Consider the following 6,000-nt stretch of genomic DNA (forward strand, 5'->3'; position numbering starts at 1 on the left):
TAATAGGTAGACAGCTGAAAGAACTTAGAAGCATTCAGAAAAAATTTTTGTCTCAATACTTGGCAAGCCAGCCAGGAGAAACTGCCCCGGCTGGAAGCTACTCACTCCAAGACTGCTGCAGCTGAGAGATCCTGGGAGCTCTCACAAAAAGCTGGCAAATGTAAGAATTCTTGCTGTGTCAGTCTCCTGGATCTCTTCCTTCAGGCTCCAGAGGAAGAGGGAGTGGTGAGAGTCCTTGTTTCCTTTCCTGAATTTAGATTAGCTGCAGAAAATATTTGCGGGGCTCATTTCTTGGGTACAGTGACTCTGATAAAGTTTTGTTCTGAGTACTCTTGGTTCTTATTGGTCCTCTTCCTTTCAGAGATGCTCATTCTTTTCATCTCCATCAGTTGCGTTGTCTGTAATAAGGGGAAAAATCATAAAGTAAAACACAGGCATTGACCCCAGGAGCCTGCTGTTCATGCTGGCCTCACAGACTGGTGATTTGATGAATCTCACCAGACTGGCATCCATTTAGACAAACTGCCGTAGTTTAATGTCTGCATGAGGTAAAGGCTCTCGCTAAGGGACAGTTTTGGAAGCCAAAGCTGCAAAGTTTGTGGACGTGGGTCTAGTACTTAAAAGCTATTAGAGTGCTTGCCACCTAACTCAAAGACTCCCGTGTTAGCATAAGTTGTTCACAAGACAAGGTAGATTGACACTAGATCACCTGCCAACCTCACAAAAACCTCCATGCAACAAGATACTCTGTGAAACATCTCACAATTCTCAACTCAGGGGCACGTTCCTCTTAGGTATTAGTTCAGCTCCAAGAGACCCAAGGCTTAACTAAAGCTGTCAATATGTATAGAAGAAAAATCAGGTGAAATTTTCTTTTGTCTTGTTCTATGTGTTGAAAGCTTGGCTTTGTGATCAGTGAGAATGTTCTCTTGTATCTCCACCAACCAGAGGGTGAAAATATCAGAGTGCACCTTGGTGGCCAGTCGAATAGAATCAGGTTCTGAGAAATGAAGCCTGACATAAATAGCCTTTCTCCCTTCTATTCTCCTTTTTGGAGAACTTATTGTAGTAATCTTCTGTCTGAATTGCCTTTCCACTCTGAAGAGACTTTTAAACAGTTACCTCATAAAATAAGACCACCTGAGGTTACAGGTGGTCCTCTTTGGCTATCTTTTATCCCAAGTCAAAGGCTGATCGAAGGGCCATAGAAAAAGAATATTCTAAACCTAGGAGGATTCTCACAAAATTTTTAAATGAATTACCTCCTGAGATTAATGAGTTGATAAAAAGGCAGCAAATAGGATGGGAGGCCAACATTCTGACTGAACTCATGACCCTAACTGAGGGCTTTGAAAGGACTTCAAAGCAAGACCATAAAATAAATCCCTTAAGATAGTAGCCTTATAGACGCTCTCACAGATATCCCCAAAGAGGGCCCCTGTTTGGGCCCCTCCCAGAGTATATGAGACCCTGAAGGGTTTTCTTGTCAACTTCTATGTTATTCCTTAAACAGCCAAAGGGAAACTAAAATTAACACTGAACCTTGATAAATTCTGATCAATATCAAAGCTATAATCTTCCCTTTAAACCCCACTGTGAACCTGCAGATGGGATCCTGTAAAAACTTGAGGAAGCTTGCAAAGTCTAAGAATTCTTACCAGAGTCATCTCTTCAAGATCTCTGTCTGTAGTACCCGTTAGAGAAGGAAATTTAAAATATCCTTTGAACCATCTTTGAGGATGCCTGCTGAGTCCAAAGGCCCATTCAATACTGCCAGAAATATTTACTGTTTGTTCCAGCTGAAAACTGATAAAATATTTAAAAGAATTTCATTTTACTAGCTGAGTAGTCAAAAGTTGGCCAAATCAGAAGACTGGTTGGAATTTTTTAAGGCCTTCTCTCCAAGCTAAAATAAATTATATACCCAGAGGGAAAGAAAAACTTCTGAAGCCTTTGTAAAAGTATCAACTAAAACATATAATGTAATTATATGGGTGGATAAACCTATGATGTCATTTAGGCTGCAAACCAATTCTTTGAGGAATTGAGAGGAGCTGCCCTTATCTTACAAATCTTCGCAAAACTAGAAAAGCAACTCATGAGGAAATTCAAAGTTCACCCATTCCTTTTTACCAATCCCCAAACCTCATGTATATCTCTAAAATGTTCATAGATATTATAAAAGATAAGGATATTGGAAACAAATTGTCCCATACTTAAAAAAAAGAAGAAAAAATTGCATAGTAATTTCATTAGACTTCTGGTAATAGACAAATATGCCCCAAAACTCCAAGAAAAAAATGTGTATTCTTTCTCTGCCCCTTGAAGTTGTAAATCTCATCATTTCTTTGAAATAGAAGGACAACCCCTACTCGCCTGTGAATAAGGAAAATAATAAAGGGAAAAACACCTTTTTAAAATACAAACTGCCAAAGGGACTCTCTTGCCCAAACTCTAGACCACAGCCTCCTTAAGATAACCGTTCAAGAGCAATTAAAAATCCTAAAAGTCCTTTCCACAAATATTAGCAAATAACTTTTTAAGCAAGTAACCTTAACTTGTTCCGTCTTCCAGAGACACAATTATTTATAAACTCATCAGTTTTTTATTGTACCTAATTTGTAAGTAAAGTTTTGGAGTAAAAGCTATGAAATCTCTGTCTGTGTTTGCCATATGTTTACATTTGTCTATGTATGTACGTTATAGATTATGGCATTTTTCTACCTCCAGATAGTATTGTCAAAATTAATTTCTAAAGGAGCTCTATTTAATTAGCTCAAAAATTAAGCACTTAAGTAACTTCAATTCTCAGAAATATAATACAAACTTATCCAAATGAATTTCAGGTTCACACGATCTGCAAAAAAATATTCATTTTTAAATCTAGTTGAAGTTTGTTAGTTTCTTTTAAACAGGCATGTCTTTAGAGTTACCAGCATTAAATATAACACTTTTATTCTACCCAGGCTTACTAAGGGCCAAATAAGTTTATATTATCTCCTATCAAATTTGTCATCAGGAAGAATAGCTTGCTGTAATGATTGAGTTTGTCTAATGTCCCATGAAATGTGTGGGGGCAGTCTAAACACAGCTGTTAAGAATAAGTAAATTGAATAGATCTAAGCAGGATAAAACTTTTAGGTGAACTCTTCCAAACACTTTTCCCAAATCTTTTTTGGTAACTTGAAGCATTAAAATTTTGCCGAATTAAGTGAAATGATGGAAAATCATGAAATATCTGGATCATTTCCAGCTAAGACAAAATATTGAACATTGCTGAATATAAGTTTCTCTACTTTGGGCTTCCTATTGTTAAAAATAAAGGGAGACAAGGGGCCGACCTGGTGGTGCAGCGGTTAAGTGTGCACATTCCAATTCGGCAGCCCAGGGTTCACCAGTTAGGATCCCGGGTGCGGACATGGCACCACTTGGCAAGCCATGCTGTGGTAGGCGTCCTATATATAAAGTAGAGGAGGATTGGCGGCACATGTTAGCTCACGGCTAATCTTCCTCAAAATAAATAAATAAATAAAGGGAGACAAAGTCTCCAAATAGACTTACTTGTGCTAAGCCCCATGTCAGCAAACAAAAACTCAATACCTGATCTCATTGCAGTTCCAGCCTTTCCCAGGATTGTAATCTTTAAACAGACGATCGGGAATTACCTGGTCAGCACTAGTGAGGCGATCCACCTGATATACCCCATTCATCCTCTAAAGGAGGGTGACCTTGCAGGAAACGTTCCATTCTTTTCTCCCTTCTGCCTATAAAAGCCTTCCTTTTTGTACAGCTCCCTAGAGCTCCGTTCTATTTGCTAGATGAGATGCTGCTCGATTCATGAATCAGTGCATAAAGCCAATTCTTTAAATAGGCTTAGTGGAATTTTGGTTTTTGAGCACTATAAGAGAGGAACTAAAGTTATTTGGATCTGTTAATAAACATGTCTTGCGTCATGTTGAAAGATTATACTGTGAAGAAGCCTGTGTTTCTAGAAATTATGAAATATTCTCACAAATTTGCCAATCTAAAGAATGCTGACAGAACACAGTTCACAGTTGCTTACTATTTAGTTTTTACTAGAATTAAAGTTTCTAATTATTAATAACTCTTTTATATGTAATGAAGTCTACTAGAAATGATAAAGGAAACATCTATGCATGCAAGACAATTAGGATATATATTTTGAATATAAAATAAAAGATATAAGGTATAGATATGCATTTATTTTGAGGGAAATTAAAATGATTTGATCCTAAAATTCATCTGCTTATTTTCGAATGGGATGGAGAAAAATAAAGGACAAATTGTGGATATAGAAAGTTGAAAACAGAGAGCAAAAAGAGCAACTTTTTTGTTCAGGTTGGCAAAAAAATTAAATTGTTATTATAGGGGTTTTAAAATTAAGCTTTCATACCAATACTGTAGTTACATAAAATAAAACAATTTTCTTTCATCTGACAAAACAACAAAGTCTTCTTATTGCTCTGTTCTTGATAAGAGATTGTAAAATCTTTTTCTTTAATCTTTTAAGTATTCTTCCCAGAATAATAATCATGTATGTTCCATGTCGTCTTCATAAGATCTTTGATTACTTAAACAGCTACTTGATTAAAAGAGCTAAACGTTGTTCAGAACTATGTAACCTTTTATAATTGGCTGCGAAATCTTTAGTTGTCAGTATGGCTTAATGGATAACTAAGTATTGTTTCACAGTGACCTATGGTCCTGTTTGACCATGTGTTTTAAAAATTTTTTGATATTTTTGAGAAACTTCCCCAAATCAAATCCTGAATGAAGTCTTTTTGACTTTTAACTAACTTCAGGATTTTCCAGAGGTCCCCTGGAACATCTGAAAAAATTGTTCTCTTTCCTAATGAAAAGGGAGATGTTAAATTATTTTGGCTTATTTGATATGTTAAATAATATGGGAAGCATTACTAAATAAGAAGTAAATACTAAGCCTTTTTTATCGTCTATTTGTGTAAGCATCTGTCGTGTCTGTTGCTGTTGCCATAAACATCTTTGTCAGAGACATCTTTCCTGCAAGTACTTTTGCCTCATATCTAATTGACCATAAGCCAATTTTGCTACAAAATATAAAAAAAATAGTTGGTTAGAAGTTTGAGTTTTGGTTTTTATGTTTATTTGTTTTACTTCTCCATTGATGAATCAACCACTGTAAAAGGTGGAAAAACAACTGGCTGACATTGTTTTGTGTGTCAGTTTGGTTTCATTTCTCCACTGAGGAAATTCTCAGTCACTCGAATTTTTTATAACACAAATCTTAGGCAGCTCTCACAAGGGTCTATCCAGTCATGAGCGGACATGGCAGTGGGGGTGGTCTTTAACTAGTTTTCATTTCTGACTTTTAGCAAAATTTTATTGACGGTTTTATTGAGCTGACAGATGATGACGGTTTGCCGCAAAAGTTGTTTCTCGTTTTTGAAACTAACTACCTTGGAGGAGAAAAAGAGTTCTGAAGGCCTCTTCTTTGAGGAGGCATAGTTGGAAGTATATTTTCCACAGAATGAATACCAGTGCTTGGTTAGGTACAATTCATACACAAAAACTCAGTTCATTTCTTTGTGTGGTGTTGCTAAGAACCTACATGCACATATTTTGAATGAATTTAAATATTTTGTATTTCACAATAAAGTTTTTAATTTTCTTACTTATTTTTTATGTTTCATTGTATCCTTTTTAATTATTAGTCTTTTATTTTTGTGAGATTTTTAACTTTTATGCCAAAATTGCCTCACAGCCAATTAGTGATGCGGCAAATTATTTGCTGTGAAAATGCGTGTGGCAAAGATGTCTATGGCAAACATGCTTGTGGTAAAATGACCTACAATGAGGACATTTTAGGAATATTCTAGAAGTTATAAGAAATTTCTGGGAATCTGATATGTTCTGGTATAATGTTATCAGGCATAACTCTAGTTATTATCTTAAAACCTATGTCACAAAAATAAGCCAATTTCCTTGTCAGCTGCATTATAA

Source organism: Equus quagga, chromosome 13, assembly GCF_021613505.1.
Source record: "Equus quagga isolate Etosha38 chromosome 13, UCLA_HA_Equagga_1.0, whole genome shotgun sequence".
Lineage (NCBI taxonomy): Eukaryota > Metazoa > Chordata > Mammalia > Perissodactyla > Equidae > Equus > Equus quagga.